Below are 17,287 nucleotides of genomic sequence, written 5' to 3' on the forward strand. Positions count from 1 at the left end.
TCCATAAATTTTAATTAAAAAAACGTTTTTTTGAATCAAATCAGCAAACTATAAAATTAAACTTTTCATAATTGACAAGTAAAAAATTTCATCAAAATTTTGTTCACAAATACTTGAGAACTAAATAATAAATTAATACGCAATTCATAAGATGAGTAGAATACTGATGAACATTTAAAGCAGTTTTTTTTATTTTGACGATATAAAAGAATTGTTGATATGATGATAATAATAAAGAAGATGTATATGGGCACAGAATTACTGATACGACGATGATAGAAAAGAAAGAGCGTATTATATGTATGGAGTGGTATTTGTTTTTAGAAATATTAAACAGTCAAGGATATGAATGTTTAAAAGGAAAAAATCGATGAACTAAATTGACAAACTCATGTGTATGAATATGAGTATAGAATTAAACGAGAGGAGAGTGCCAGTCATTAGCTTTAGTGTGAGAAAGAAAGACAGAAAATGAGAAAATGTGGTAGGTATAAAAGTCGTAGAGAAGAAGAATAAGCAAAGAGAGGAGGTAGGTAACGGCGAAAGGGGGGAGGGAGTTGGTAGGGGTTGATGTGGAAAGAGAAAGAAGGGAGAGATGGGAGAATGAGTATAGAATGGATAGAAATGGTAAGAGAAAGCAGAGTGAGAGGGTTTTGGGTAGAACTGGGGTGGGTTATACGCTTAATATTTCAACATCGCGAAATTCTGCTTCTGAATCATTGACTGTCTCGTCCTCGTTCTCTCCTACGGCCTCTTCATTCTCTTCAACTACCCCCTCGTATTTGCCGTCGTTACTATATAGTCTAGACATGATATTTTTAAATAGATTTTTTGGTATTTTTATTCAAAAATTATTTATCTTAGTTTGTTGATTTTCGGGAATAAAAGGATTTTACTGTACAACAAATAATGTGTTTAGATCTAATTTATATCCAGATAGATTTGTTTTTATTTAATTAGGGATCCCGCATATTTAATTCAGATTACCCGAGATATCGAAATTTTTTTTGCAAGAAAAGATGTAATCTAAAATTATTTTTCAACTGTAACCGTAAAGAAAACTTTTTAAACAATCATTGTAGATCCTCGGTAATCGTGGATCGTTCTACAACCCTTAAACTTATTACCGTTTTGTAAATAAAAATTACGAAATAATTAATTTTCTTGATGGCCTACTTCGGTGAAATTTTACAGCAGACTTCAGTAAAATTTGTTGAAAGTACTTTAGAAACTATTTTAACTACCGACAAACGGTATAGCCAAGTTGTGATGATCTACGATTACAGCACATTTTAACAGAAATTTCTTCACGTCTATCTAGACTACATATACCTACACGGAAAGAACAATATGATACTGGATATTATTCCAGATTAAACTATGTGAAATTTTTTTTTAGATAGTAGCTAGTATAATCCAGATTATAATGAGTATAATCTAGATATCACCCAGTATAATCTGGATTATACTAGTTACTATCTGAAATTTTTTGTCACTACAGATATCACTGAGTATAACCTGGGATGATATCCAGTGTCATTTTGTTCTTTCCGTGTATGTGATTCAATTTTTTGTTAAATTTTTCAATTCAATTAAATTTTTTTCTAATTCATTTTACCACAAATTTATCACAATTAAAAAAAAAAAAAATTTTTTTTGGTGAACATTTTTTTTTTCAAGTAGTCCATTATGCTCCACATATCACATATAGGCCTAACATAACATAAAAACATTATAGAGATAATATCTTGACGGAAAATGAAAAAAAATTTTTTCAGCTAATTTTTGAGAGGGGCCGTTGTGCCCGGGGGGCGGGGTCTTCATGCCTTAGCCTCCGTTATATACCCAAGTCGAAAATATGAACTAAGATGAATTTAAATCAATTATTTTACTATAGCAGTTAAGTTTATTTAAGTTAATTTTTTTAACTCGGGTAGATGATGTAATTATCGTATAGTTACTTAACTTTAGATCTAGCTTGGTTCAGTTTGAAGTTAAAACCTTTCCAAGTGTAATTCTATGTTTAGATCTGTCAGTGAAGTTAATTTCAGGTCTTAAGTCAAAATAAATCAAATTAAATCCTCTGAAGTCCTAATGTGTTTAATGTCTATTTTAACAGGTTATGAAAGTTTAATCAGCACTTGAAATTTCGACTAGGCGTATATTATCTAATTTTTATACAAGAAAAAAAATCATAAAATGGATTGTAACACTAAGTCACTAAATCACGTATTTCTTAATATACTGTTTTTTTTTTTTTTTTTTTTTTTTTTTTTAATAATATATTTGTAAATAATACATAGTTAAATTAAATGCGACAGAAATATCAGGTATACAGGAGTTGGCTGAAAATAGCTAAACCGGTGCGCTGAGAGAGACATACGGGATTGCTGTGAAGGGTAAATGTCTTGTTGAAGTCTCAGATTCTGCGCGCAGTCTTGTTTGTTGACATATTTTATAACTTCCAAAATAAATATAATTATTTACTAGCAAGCTATAATTCATATGCGACTGTCTAGAGTTATGGATTATGATTAAAAAAAAATTGGCTTATTAATTTTTTGTTCTTTCCAATAGAGATATTAATAGTTTGGGTAATTTTTAAATAAAGTTGAAAATAATTAGTGCAATGACAGGATCAAATCCGAATAATTTAATGAAAAATGATGTGGAGTAAATCTATAGATCTAACAAATTATTTAAAACTCCTCCGAAAAATTTCTTAAAAAATTGACCATCACCAAAAAATATATAAAACTTTGAAAATTCTTAAATTCTTGTGATAATTTTTTTTTAAATGGTCCATGAAAAATAAATAAGTATTATCAAAAACTTGTTAATTTATTATGTAATCTATTTTATAATTTTTAATTACTTATTCTTTTTTATTCATCCGTATAATTTTTCAATAATAATTAATAAAAGATTGAATCGATAGAATAATAAAATTTTTTGTTATTAAATATAAAATATTAAATATTTAAATCGTTTTGTCTGGTGAGAGGGCGCTGTAAGAAAAATGTTGGTTAGCGATTCTAGCCAACTAACAGATCGCTCCAGTAGCCCTACAGTGGTGCTCTTGTAGGAATCCACATTGCTACAGTAAGAATCTAGGAGTAGGTATTTAATAGATAGCTTCAGTAACAATATTTTTTTTTCCGTGTAAATCAACTTTTTATTTGAAATTATAGTTTTACACGACTTATAAAAATATTTCATTATTTTGTTTTTTGTATTTTATTCTAATCAATTTTATTTTGGAAAATGAGATTATGAGGCGTGCACTTTTGGATTTTCTAAATTATTTTTTTCTTCGTGTATAGTATTAATAACTTAAATTGACATTTTTGTAGTTTGTATTTATTAGAAATTAAATATCCGATAATAAATATACTAATGATGAAAAGAATTTAAAATAAATCAAATTGAATGATATATTTCTATAAAGACTGAAGAGTAACCTCGAGACTAGTGGTTAATAATAATGAGTAATGAGAGTTAATTATTAAAATGTTAACTAGCAAAACGTCGCGCCAACTGAATAAATTCATAAATGAACTAGACAATTTGAAAATATTATAATTACCTCGATTATAGTATATTACTCGTTAGTAATTGATGCGTTCATACGAGAGCAATATTAAATTTATCCTGATAAATATTTTAGTCGTCTAGCATGTCAATTTTGAGGGAAAAAGAAATAAATTATAAAATATAGTCGGGAATTTATACAAGTAGTAGGTACAAAATGACGTGAAGCGCATTTAAATTTAATATACCATACGTACTTACTTCGGAATAGTGTCTTATATTTTGATATAAGATTTTCTTGGAGTTTCCACGACAATAATACTTCTATATAATTTCAATTAACTGAAAAATTTCCCATTCTCGGATGTCTGATGCGCTAATTAATTATTAAATTTCTTCATATTTCTTTCTTACATCTTTCAATTGAAAACAGATTTTATGAAGTTGAATCAGTGAAAAGTTCACTCAGGTGTTAGTTGAGTTTAAAATAGTTCATCAATATATTATTAGATATGACAAAAATAGTTCGCTTTTCATTGATATTATAGTGAACTTCACTGATGTTATGGGAACCTTCAATTCTATATCTATTAGAAAGATGTTCATTTCTTTTTTAGAAATCTTGATTAAATTAGTGGTGGATTTCCGTTCTATGTTTATATGGTCTGCAATTATTTGAAAGAAAGAAAAAAAATTCAATTGAATTATAACTAAAAACATAGTTTTACCGGTATTTTTATCTTTATATGAGACTAACTGTTGCCCGCCCGCTCCGCTAGGCACTTTATAGAATTATAGTTTTAGATCTATACTTGAAATTCAATTGGAGTATTATTTTGACTTGCACAGGTTCCACATTCCATCGAATCGGAAGTACAATTTATTGAAATCCGCATTGAGATGATATCTACATGACAAATAAAAGATCCTTACCAAATTTGCAGCTTTTTGAAGGTATATTTTAAAAATTAAGATTTTTTATTGTTAACACCCACCCCCGCGATTTTTATTGGAGGTGATTCGGTGTAAAATCCGTTCTTAGATCATTTTTGTATCATATGTAGACGACTTCTATTAAATTTGGAATCTATAGGAGCTCTAGCTTGGAAATTAAAAATTTTAATTGTTAATACCTACCCCCGCAACCCCCTGCGGGGTTAGAATCGTAAAATTCATTGATAGATTATTTCTACATCTCTTACAGAAGATTCCTACCAAATTTGAAGTCGATAGGAGCTATAGTTTAAAAACGGGAATTTTTCATTGTTAACGCCCCCGCAACCCCCCTTGTAGGTGGAATTTTGTCAAATCCGTTCTTAGCTGACCTCTACTCGGCGAAAGGAATATTCTTGCCAAATTTCAAGTCTCTAGGTCTTATAGTTCCAGAGATATCATGATGAGTGACTACACTGCAAAAAATTTCCAATGAATTTTACTATGTGCGCATAGTAACACCGGACTATAAGAAAACTAATACAAAATTTACAAGTTCCCATAGTAAACGGTATGCGTAGACGACACGATTGAGTAATCTGCGCATACGTTTACTATGGGAACTTGTAAATTTTGTATCAGTTTTCTTATAGTCCAGTGTTACTATGCACACATACACTGAGAAAACAGTTTATTTAAATGAAATGAGGCTTGTTAACTATAAATAAATCTCTTATTTAAATATCACCAGAAATATTTATTTGATACAAATAAATTGATTTATTTGAGACAAAGTTCTAGTATATTTGAATGAAATCCAGATTTGTTTATAGTTAACAAATATTTCTTTGGTGCAAACAATGATATATTTCAACCAAATGAGATTTGTTAACTATAAACAAATGGTATGTTTGAATATACTCAAAGCAATGATTTTTAGTTTTAGGTTAGGAAAGTAGTAAAAGTAGACATATCGAACGTTTGGGGTAAAATGGGCACTTCTTTTGGAATTATTAATTATTCTGAAATTAACAATAAAACTAAAGTTAGCCGACGTTATTAATGTTTTTTTCATTTATTAAATTAAAATTGAAAAATATTTAAAAAAATTGCACTTATAATTTTTCAATTTTTTTACAAATGAATTTTTTTTTTTAATTTCTTTTGTAACAATTTTTTTAATAAAACAAATTCTAAAAATTTTTAGATATCAGGTAACTTAATTTTCATAAATTAACAGACATCTGTCAATTTTTTGGACTTTTATAATAATAAAATTATTATGAATAAATTTTAATTAAAAAATTACACGTCTAAAAATTAAAAATAATTATAAGTGCATATTTTTTTTTTAAATATGTTTTTTTATCGTTGACCTGTAATAAAAATTTAAAAAATTGACAGATGTCTGCTAATTTCGGTAATGAAATTAAAATTAGCCGACAGCGAAAAAGTTTTATTTTTTTTTATCAATTGAATTAGAAATAAAAAAATATTTTTAAAAAATTACACGGATAGTTTTTCAAATTTTTTACATGTGGAATTTTTTTTTTTAATTTTTTTGTAATAATTTTTTCAATAAAAAAAATTCTAAAAATTTTCAGATGTCGGCTAACTTAATTTTCATATTTCGGTATCATAATTATTGTCTATTATAGTAAACTATTCCAATACATATTTATCTAAGCATATATATATATATATATATATATATATATATATATATATATATATATATATATGTATATGTATATATGTGTGTGTATTTATTCATTTATTTATTTAATTAATTTCCATAAATAATATTTATAAAATTAGTCGATTGTATCAGACACATTTGAAGGAACTAAAAATACAATAACAGAAATAAAAATCAAATAAATACATTGTTAAACTGAATTTATTTTTTATAAATCACGCCGAGAAACAACAGTTTTTCCATTGCCAGTAACATGGGATTTAATGCAACGCCTATATACATTTTTATTTAGTAACAAAATTTGTTCAGACTTTTCAAATGGTAGGGAAATTTCATAACATTTGATATTATTTAAAAAACCGTGGTTAAAGCATTCTTTATACAGTATATATATATCATCCGTCTTACAAATAATTATATTAGTGATAAAACCAAACACTGGGTCGTTATTATCATTATTTTTTACATAAATCAAATAACTAGGCTTATAAAGCGTTCCATTAACTTTAAGCCACGACACAGAGTATTTTTCAACACCTTTCCAAAAAGAAAAAGCATTATCTGTATAATTATCAACGTCACTAACATCACCACATTCAAAGCGATCTTCTAAACCACTTTTACTGATAATTTTGTAACAAAGATGCAGTTGAATTTTAAGTGCTACAGTATGAATTATATTAACACGCGAATTCACTATGTTAATCTGTGCTTTTGAAAGCTTATGGAAGGATTCATATTTTGCACATGAAAAATCATTTGATGGTCCCATATTTTTTATTATAGATGGGACATGTAATATTAGATGATGCTTAGGCTTCAAATTTTCTGAAAAAGATTCAATGTATAATTGATTGTGCATTTTTATAAGTTGCTCCAAATGAATTATTTCACTTTTGGAAATTGTTGAGCTCATGACAATATCATAAATATCATACAAACACAAGTATAATTCCCATACAGAATCATCAAAGGGAACTAAATCGCCAATAATGATTCCAAAATATGTTACTAAGCAGGACATTTCAGCAGCTGTAATTATTATACAACCATTTTGAATATGGCTTTTTGATATCGTTGATACTTTATTTCCGTGATCAAATTCAGAATGATCAAAGTATTTTAGTCGGTCATTTAATTGTTCTGAAATAAAGTATTTCTTATCAATAAAATTTTTAATTATTTTCGCCATATCGTACCTACATACGCCTAGTGAGAAATCATGCATAACATCACACGTAGCATTAACAACATTTTGAAAAAACGCAAGTTTGTCAAAAACACAAGATTCTTTGACTCCGTGAGATAAATTTTTAACATCTTCTGCATAATTTTCACAGTTACGCAATAATTTTACATCCTCTTTACATTGTTGATAGTATTCTGTTTTTGATGCTTGACAAAATCTGCAAAAATATGTCGCTAAAAAAGTTTCACTATAACCAAAAATACTATTAACGCCTAAATTATCACCTAATATTCCCACAGTCACAAAAAATAAATGCTTCGTGTCACCGTCAATAATAATAGAAACCCCTGTGTTTGCAAGATCAGTTAATTGTTCAATAATATTAGAGAAGCATTTCTGATTTCTAAATGTTTTTAAATCCGAGGTATATAATAATTGAGCTAAAAATATGCTATCAACAGAAGATGAAAATTCAGGTGATAAAGCGGCAATCGAGAAGTATAGTCCCCCAATTTTATAAATCCCTGCAACTGTAGACAGTGGATTACAAACCTCAAAGTCATCGTAGTATAAGTACAGAGGAATAACAATTTTGTTTTCGTATGACTTCATTATATTTTTCCATACTTTTCCTTGATATAAACTAGAATAAACTGATGAAGTTTTTGATGATTTAACTTTGATATATTTTGTTATTTTTTCGAAAACATAAGGCAATTGAAAATAATGAAAAAGTACGTTTTTTATCGATATTATTTGACCATAACATTTTTTTTTTGTTAAAATTATTTTACCATCAACATTTCTATCATCATCTATTTCTCCAATATAAAATGATTCAGGCTTTATTAACAAGTGATTTTCTTTAAAAAATTTAAATCTTTTATGTTCTGTTTCGAAACCTTCAAATACATTGAAATTTAAACATTTATCAATATTTGAATGAAACTGGATTGGAATAAAATTTTTTAATTTTTCTCCGGTATGACTTGTTATTCGTTGTAAAAGTTCAGAGGAATCTACAATTATATTTTGAACAGCTGAGCGAGTAATACATTTGCTGTTATAAAGTTTACCAATAAACTGTGTAGCTCTAGTTTTAAAAAAATTATCATCAGTTTTTTTGTCATTTTTAATTATTTTTCCACTATTATGTTTTTTTTTTTATTGATTGATGTTCTTGCATTGTGTGCAAACTAGCAACGCTGCTACAGTTTTTAACAGGAACATTAATCAATTCATCCGTAGAATTATGTAAAATACAATTAGTTATATGTTCATATAATTGAGATACATTAAAAAAAGTACGATGACATTTTTTATTAATACAGATATATAGAGGTTCATTTGAATGCGCTGCTTTTAAATGATAAATAAAATTATCAAGATTTTGTAAAACTAATGAACAAAGGTTACAACGCATTTTAAAATATTATTATTTAAATAATAATGTATTGTAATTTATTTTTAAATTAAATTTAGTTTACTTTTAAAAACGAAATTAAGTTATGTGAATAACCTACACATTCTGATAAGGCCTATTTAAGGGGCTTTAAACATTACCGCAAAGTAATGTTATTTTTCTTCCAATTTTTAAGTTATTTTTAATTTTAATTTGACTCAATAGATGCTTTTTTTAATTTATTGATTAAAGTAAGTATGTGTGGAATTTTAGAATCGAAGTTAGTCTTGATTTCATAAACTGCCCACTGAATTAAATAATAGATATGTTCGCCTGCTAGTGGGTACACCAAGTTGTATGAAATATAAATTTTCATAAGAATATCAACAGCTTTTAAAAACGTAGGAATCTTATACATTACATCATTCACCCACACAAAAACTTCTAAAATTTCGGAGTAATTTTTCCCGACAACTATAACAAATGGTTGAAGCGGAAGTCCAATTTTTTTGCAGTCACTCTTCAGCTCACTGATGACTTCTTTAATCTTTCCAGGAATCTAAATATAAAATAAAAAATTTGAAGTTTATATTAAACTATAAATACATACAGACATAAAAAATTTACCTCAATGTGAACTAATAGACTTTTTCCTGCACCTTCGATGTTTGCCTTATAAAAGTTTTTTGTTTTTTCACTTTTTAAGTGATTAATCTTACATTTGTTAGCCTTAGGGCAAATAAAATGAGGCAATAGTGAAAATTCAATTATATTTCTACTTTCATCAGATAAATCTGGATTATCTAATAGCTTTTTGTTCTCTAATGCCTGCTGAGGAAGTAATTTTTTATCACTAATTTTAGAAATCTTGTTATAAAACTGTTTCCAACCTACAAGTAGTTTGTCCTTGGTGACAGAATACTTTTTGTTAAAATCTTGTTCAATTAACTGGTAGCCATAAGACTCTTTTAGGAAGGGCCAGAGCTTCAAAATTTCTGCAATGTCTTGAAAGTTTTTGTTCACATAGTCAGCTTCACGTAAATCGTAGGATAATTCCCAGTGTTTGTAAACTTCTTCAATCCTTCGTTCATGTAGGAGAATTTTTTGACTGTCACTGGCACTACTTAAATTATTATTTTGAGCGACTTCAATTTTACTCGGCACTGTTAAATTTTTTTCTAAATTATCAGCTCTTCTTATAAATGTTGGCATGTTCTGAAATTTGTCAACGAATTTGCCTTTTGAAACTTCTGATTTCAACCTTTTAGAATCTTTTAACTTGACTGGAGAAACAAAAAATGTTTCTTTACATTCAGATGGAAAAACGCTTATTGTCTCTTGTGTAATTTGCCTCCAATCATCGTTGCTTAATAGGTTATTACGTTGAATCAGCTCTAAAATTATAATATCGATCAAAATAGTTAAGCAGCTAGAATCTAGTTCTTGAGTGTGATCGTAAATTTTTTAAATCACCGCACCGTAAGGATGACTTTCTAGAAAACTTTTTAATCCGTTAGGAAAATATTTACTTTTGGAACAAGTTTTTTTGTCACTTGATTTCTTCACTGTATCAATTAATGTAAGTTGCTCCAAATTATCTTCATGTGATGAGATATCAATTATTTGATTACCAGACGAACTAATCTCTCGAAAAAGACCAGTAGAATCAAATTGCAGATCTCCCTGAACGATGTCAATTAACTCGACTGCACCTGATGTAGAAGGCAAAGCATTAATGTCAGGAACTTTACTTTTTTCTATCTGTATAAACAAAAAAAAAAAAAAATAAAAGTATTATTAATTAATTATTTTATTTAAAAAAAAAAAAAAAAAAAAAAAAAAAAATAGTAAAAATTGGGTTTATAAATAGAATCAAAGCATTGTCAACCTACGAGTTCACGATATTTTTGTCGCAACTTCAGTCTTGTGCCCATAATTTTGACAATTTTTTCAAGCTCATGGCTATTTTCTAATAGCTCTTGTAAAATATTAATTTCAGTCACTCCATTTTCTGTACCGCGTTTGAAGTTTTATTTTGGAAAAAAAAAGTGTACAATTAATCAAAAGTATTATTTTAAAACTCAACTAGATTTACTTAAAAGCCATAATCCGATACGCTGTAGTTATATCTTTTATAATTAAGTAGCATTTTTATTAGTATTATAACTAATAGTAGTATATTTTTATAACAATAAATCAACATTATTATAAAATATACAAATTTTATATTCAATAGCACATTTGAAAATTTTTGTAAAAAAATTATTACTAAGCGACACGGATTTTAGGTTAAGAAATTTTTTTCGTTCCAATGACTACATGAAATATAAAAAAAAATTTTAATGAAAAAATAAAAATAATAAGTCAACCAGAAAAAATATAATTTCTTTAAGATCAATAGGCAAATAAATATTATAATAAAATAAATATAAAAGAAACAGAGGTTGGTCACAAAAATTCAAATGTAAACAATACTCTTACCTTCAAAAATAGGCCACAAATGCGACAAATCCCAGTCTTCCAATAATTGTTCCATTATAAACTTTTAATTATTACACTTCACAATAAGAATTATTCCATTTAAATAATAAGAAAAGACGCTTACTCGTTTTACCGGTCTGGAAATAAAGTATATAAATAATGTCTTGGAATGGCGAAATTTAGCGGGACAAAATAAGTGGCGACTATAGCGACACCAAGCGTAATTTACTTAAAGCGAGATTTGTTTATAGTTAACAAATCTTTATTTAAATGAAATAAATGAGTCGATTCATTTAAATACACTAAAACGAAGTAGTATTTGATTCAAAGTAATATATATTTAAATTAAATAAATTTGTTAACATTAAATAAATATTTTTGATTCATTTCAAATAAATCTGCGTATTTGAATCAAACAAACCGTTTTCTCAGTGTAGTAAAATTCATTGGAAATTTTTTGCAGTGTATATCTATAGAAAGTCTCCTATATATACATAGATTTTCACAGTGGCGTTTAGAAAATTGTCTCTCGAAATCAGTTTTTCGAAAAATCGTGGTTATATTAAATAAAATAACCATTTTTTCCATGGCTTTGAAGACATTAACCTGAAAAATTTACAATGAGGTAGAAAAAAAATTTTTTTCGCTAAAAGTAGATTCAAAAGTAGTCGATATGACGTGAAATATGCTTCTATATAAGATGATTTGAGTGAGCTCTTAAATACTTGAAGATAATAAAAAGAAAAAAAATTCAAGTCAGTTGACTTACTTTTCTGTGTGATGTGTTAAAAATTTAATCCAAATAGCTCATTTCTTTATATTATTTATTAAATGCTGCTCGTACAAATTTATAAAGAGACAAAAATTGGAACTCGGTTAGGAACGGATTGCAATCATGAATTAAAAGAAACAAACAATGAATCCTCAGGGTCTATAATCCCACGAAATTATTCAGTAATTTTATCTCTGAGAATTCCATTCTGGTTGTCATATATACATATGGCAACTAGGTATTTCTTATTAATACTCGTTGTGAGATGAAAAGTCATGAATTTTGGTACTAAAATATAAAGTCTCTATATTAATCAAGTATGCGTTCTATAAACTACTGAACAGAAGAATAAAACTCAAGCAAATATTCATTGACTACCGAAGCATTTATTAGCTGGTGAATGAACTAATTCTCTAAATTTTTGTTACATTCTGTGCAGAAGCATCATTTTGCGCGAAATCATTTATTTGGTGCGTCTAAATTTTATATCACGATACCCCACAGCAGAAGTGATGAAATATGTACTGTTGATATTGGCTCGCTTTTTGCAAGGTGAACTTTATTTTGATTAATTTATTCATTCTTTTATCCAAGAGTGGATTGTAGAGAGATCAATAACAGAGTCACGAAACTTTATTTTTTTGATTTGTGTATACAATACGTTAGTAGACCACTAAAAAAAAAAATTTCTGGCTACATTTGAGCTCAAATTGCGCACAAAATTTTTTACTACAAAGTTTTGAGCTTTTCGAGCTCAATAATACGACTTGTAAATATATTTTGAGCTCAAAAATCTACGAGTCATGTTCGAAAAACTTCTTTTTGTGAATTTTAAATTGCAATATCTCCCAACGAATCTACCCAACTTAATATATAGTGTGCGGCATTTAATTCAATTTATTAAGCCCAAAAGTATAACAGAGAGTGCTTTGCGATCGAAAAAATTTTTTTGCCTCTTTTCGGCAACTATTTTTGTTACTATAGCCTTGTTAGTTCACTGAATCAAGATATTTTGCATATTATTGTCAAGATAATTTAATAAAGATTAATTCCATACTTTTCAAAAATTTATTAAGAGCAATAGAAACGGAAAAAAACATCAAATTTCTCTAAAATTCTTTGAAAGAATTATGGGTCACCGAATGCGAATGGCTAGGTAACACATACACACATCTTTTTACCGTTCCATCTTTAAAAAAAAAATAATAAGTTGAGGAAGTAGTAATGGATAATAAAAAAAAGATATTATCTGCCCTCCGGCCGGAAAGTGGCAACTTTCTGGCCACTGCGCTAAACGAAGTTGCCACATTCCGGCTACGTCGAGCAGAAAAATAGTATATACACCTTGGCCAGTAAAAAGTAAAGCCTCAGACCACATGTTTGTCAACCTCGGCTTCGCCTCGGCCAACAATTACATGTGATCTGAGACTTTTCGTATTTTACTGGCCTAGGTATGTAATATACTATTGCAGACGTTATCTAGTACTCGAAAAATGAACTTGCTGAGCGAGTATCACAAAAAATAATATTCAAAAAAATGTATCCCCTTGGTTCGATATTTTTTATTTCTGTGTACGATATCAATTTTTTTTTGCGTGCATTAATTTGTTTCGGAAATTAATATAAAATATTTTATAAATATTAATTTTTTCTGAGCATAAAAGTCCACCCCGACGTCTGAATTTTTTCCCTTCACGTGCTTGGTGAGTGAGGGTGTTAGTATACTGTTTGCAGTTAAACAATATTACGTAATAAAATTTATGACCACCACCTTGCTCGACCCCTTAAATATATATGTATACCTATACACATATATTTATTCTGTACCTATATTTTCGTGTAGCCCCTATTGCACAGAGGGCTGCAGGAGTAAATACGAGAAAAAAATATTAACGAACGTTTCCGCGAGATATGAAAAATATGCCCGTTATAGCTGGATCTTGTGCGAAACTGCCTCTGTTGATTTTATTTTTTTATTATTTTTTTTTTTAATACATTTATAGTCACAGATGGATCCCACGACTCTGCTCTGGTGAAACTTTTTTCCGTTAGCATGAATTCAGTTTCAATATTGGTGTGAATGTATCACTTTAACTTGCTTTTATTTTTCTCCGTAAAAAGTTTTAACTTGTTGTAATATTTCAGACTATCAAAAGAATATGAGTGCAGCACAATCATAAGATTCTTATATTTTGATGGATAAACTGTTTCCATAAAATATTATTAAAAAATCTCCACCGTTTAAGTTTTTCTTCAATCAATCGGTTTATGTTTATTCAATAATAGTATCATTTTAATTATTACAAGGTCATTTGATAATTATAATTGACATTCAAGCAAAGTAAATGCTCTCGAAGATTCAGAATGAAAATTGCAATTAAAGCTTTAATAAATTTGCTTGTAATTAATAAATTAATTAATATTGTGCTGTTTTGTTAGAATTGATTTTTTTTTTCAAATTGATACTTTATTCAATTGATGTGAAAAACTATTTTTTGCGAAAAAATTTAAAGGGTCCTTAAAATCTAAATATAAATAAAATGAACAAAAGAAATTTATTATAATATGTATATCAGGAATGTGGACTAGATAGGATCATAATAACAAATTACATTATTATTTCTGCGACGTTTCGGTCATTTATTAGACCTTCATCAGGCATCTGAAAATTACACAAATTAATAACTAACAAAATAACATAACAATTGATACAATTCTAATATTTACCATAATACGAATTCTAACAATCACTATCTTACATTGCACAGTTGCCTTAGTCATATAAATCATCACAAAATTAACAAAATTGATAGATTTATTAATTATTACTATTCTTACTATTAACTCAGAAATAAAGTACACACGAAACTTATAAAATTGTTGTTGCGTGGCAACAGTTAACTCGAATCTAAACTTTATGTACTATACTGCAAGTCATTCGTCATACAAACTAGCGCTGCTTGCGTGAAATATTCGATTCAAATTCCATCTATAAAATATAATTCTAAATACCTCAAATAAATTACTCTCGAAGGTCAGCATACTATATAAACAAAACTTAAAGTTAAATTCCTCCGTTAAGTCTCTAATACAAAATAACTAATTTTCTCCTAGTCGATTTATAATCCTTTAATATATCATTATATAAAATACTTAGATTGTTGGTGTCAGTTCTTTTATTCACAGTATCGTTTATTTTAATAAAAATCATTTCGCTAAAGTTGCGTTTCCACCAATTTTTTTCTTTATCTAAAATCTTTACCTCTTCAAACACAAAATTATGATGTTGGTCGAAATGATGCGATGCTAATGAAATTTTGCTCTCTTTTACTATGTTAATGTTTTTGCAATCATAGATATGCTGTTTCACTCTATCCCCTAAATACTGTTTGGTCTGTCCGATATAGCATAAACCACATGAACAAGGTATTTTATATACTACCCCTGTTTGTTGTTGTTTATTTACTAGATTTGTTATTATGATCCTATCTAGTCCATATTCCTGATATACATATTATAATTAAGAATTATGGATGATAATGAAAATAATATTAAAAGAAATTTATTTGTAATTACCTCATTATCAAAATCGTTTTCTTATAGTGTGTATAGTAGATTATTTTTTCTTTATGGACCCTATCAAATCTCATTACTTTTATAAAACTATTAAAAAAGTTTAAAAAATCCAAAAGTGCAAAAGGCGTTATGCGCGCCTTGCCTTGCATCGCTCGTTTATTTTTTAAAAGAAAAATAAACTGTGCAATTGATTTTTAACAGAAAAACATTAGCTTAATTTATGACTTATGCACATACGTTTACTATGGAACATTTTACAACTTAATATGTATAATTGATAAAATTTGTTATCAGTCTCATTATAGTCCATGAATGCAATGCACCTTAGTAAAATTTGGCGCCATAAGTGAACTATAGATTATAATACACTATAAAACGTTCAAAAAGTCACTACAAAACAGCATAGTTTGTTTACGGTGTTAAATATGAAACACACTTCATGTGTGTTAAAACAACATCCTTAGGTTTTGTAGTGCGATGGATGGAAAATTTGATTTTATCGATTAGTATGCCTTTGAATGAAATTACAATACACATTAAAAAATTTTTCGTCATTGTGTAGAGTGTTAAAATTTGTCTGTAGAATATTACACTCTAATGTGTAAAATTTAACATTCTCATGTGTTGATTTAATGATTTAACACGCTAGACAATGACGAAAAATTTTTTACTGTGTAGTTATCGATTGCAGTAGCTGATTCAGAGCTTATAACCAGAGCTTATAACCTAGCGAATATAAATCAAAATAAAAATTCTGTTTCGACTCGCTCTATTCCAGAAAGATCAGTGTTCCTATAATGAGAACTAAGAACTAAACTCTACCTCAAAAAATTTTTCAAATAAATGTCCTTGCACCCCTAACCTTTCAATTTCGATAATAATATTATTAATAATTTTTCATGGAAGTAGCGATAACTTAAATTTGTTGTTGTCTCGAAACTTGACGTTTGATCTTGCGTACTACGTTTATAACTTATATTTACCTTGATCGAATCACTATGTAGAAATTTGCTATTACCAAGTCGTAGACTGATAGCCAGTTTAAAGTGAGGGGGTGGCCATCTACCAACAAGGGTCGCCAGAAAACGACCTAGTCGCTATGACTTGGACGAGAGGGAACTACGGTCTCTCTTTGTACCTTAAATTTAATTACTCCAACTATCTTCATTCTCCGACCGGAACTTAACATTGTTATCGTCAAGCATCCCTCACTAAATAACATCGCTCCAAATTTTTTTTTTTTTTTTTTTTACATTTTCCATATTCCATCTTACCAAAATTTACCAACATTTATTTTTCAAGCTTTGAACCCAAAAATTTCAAATTTTTCTGCTTTCGTCAAATTAAAAGAAAAAAATTCTTCTTTTTTTTTTTTTTTTTTTTTTTTTTTATAAACAAATAAAAAAAAAAAACAAAGTAGCGATATCACGAATTTGTTGAACGAGAGGCGTCTGGGGGCGGTCGTTTGTTGGGGCGGAGTCTCTCCCCGCGTCGGTGCACGTTGAGGAAAGAAGAAAGGGAATAGATTGAGGAGGGGGGTACCGAGCCAGAACCGCTTGTCCGCGCGGCGTTCGGCGGTTCCGAGCCGCGAGTAGTCAGCGTTACACTCTCTCATTCACTCACATTGTTTATCTCTCTCTTACACAGGTAGTAAAGCACGCTTGCGCGCTCTCTTTTAGTGTCCCGCGTTTATCAGAACCCCAC

General features: G+C 28.4%; 1 protein-coding gene and 1 pseudogene across 3 annotated transcripts in view; one reads left to right on the top strand and one right to left on the bottom strand.

The window, feature by feature from the left end:
* Nucleotides 1–17,287, top strand: part of LOC141528959 (protein bric-a-brac 1) — a 314,927-nt gene that overhangs the window by 79,583 nt on the left and 218,057 nt on the right. The window contains exon 5 of one of the 3 annotated variants that reach the window (XM_074245266.1): nt 4,381–4,485. The exons of the other annotated variants lie outside the window; for them this stretch is intronic. The gene's annotated coding sequence lies outside the window, so the exon portion shown is untranslated. The remainder of the gene's footprint in view (nt 1–4,380; nt 4,486–17,287) is intronic. 3 annotated transcript variants of the gene reach the window in all.
* Nucleotides 674–16,837, bottom strand: LOC141528880 (uncharacterized; annotated as a pseudogene).

The sequence above is a fragment of the Cotesia typhae genome, unplaced genomic scaffold, assembly GCF_013202065.1.
Source record: "Cotesia typhae breed Kobodo isofemale line unplaced genomic scaffold, CoteBio_Ctyphae contig_44, whole genome shotgun sequence".
Taxonomy (NCBI): Eukaryota; Metazoa; Arthropoda; class Insecta; order Hymenoptera; family Braconidae; genus Cotesia; species Cotesia typhae.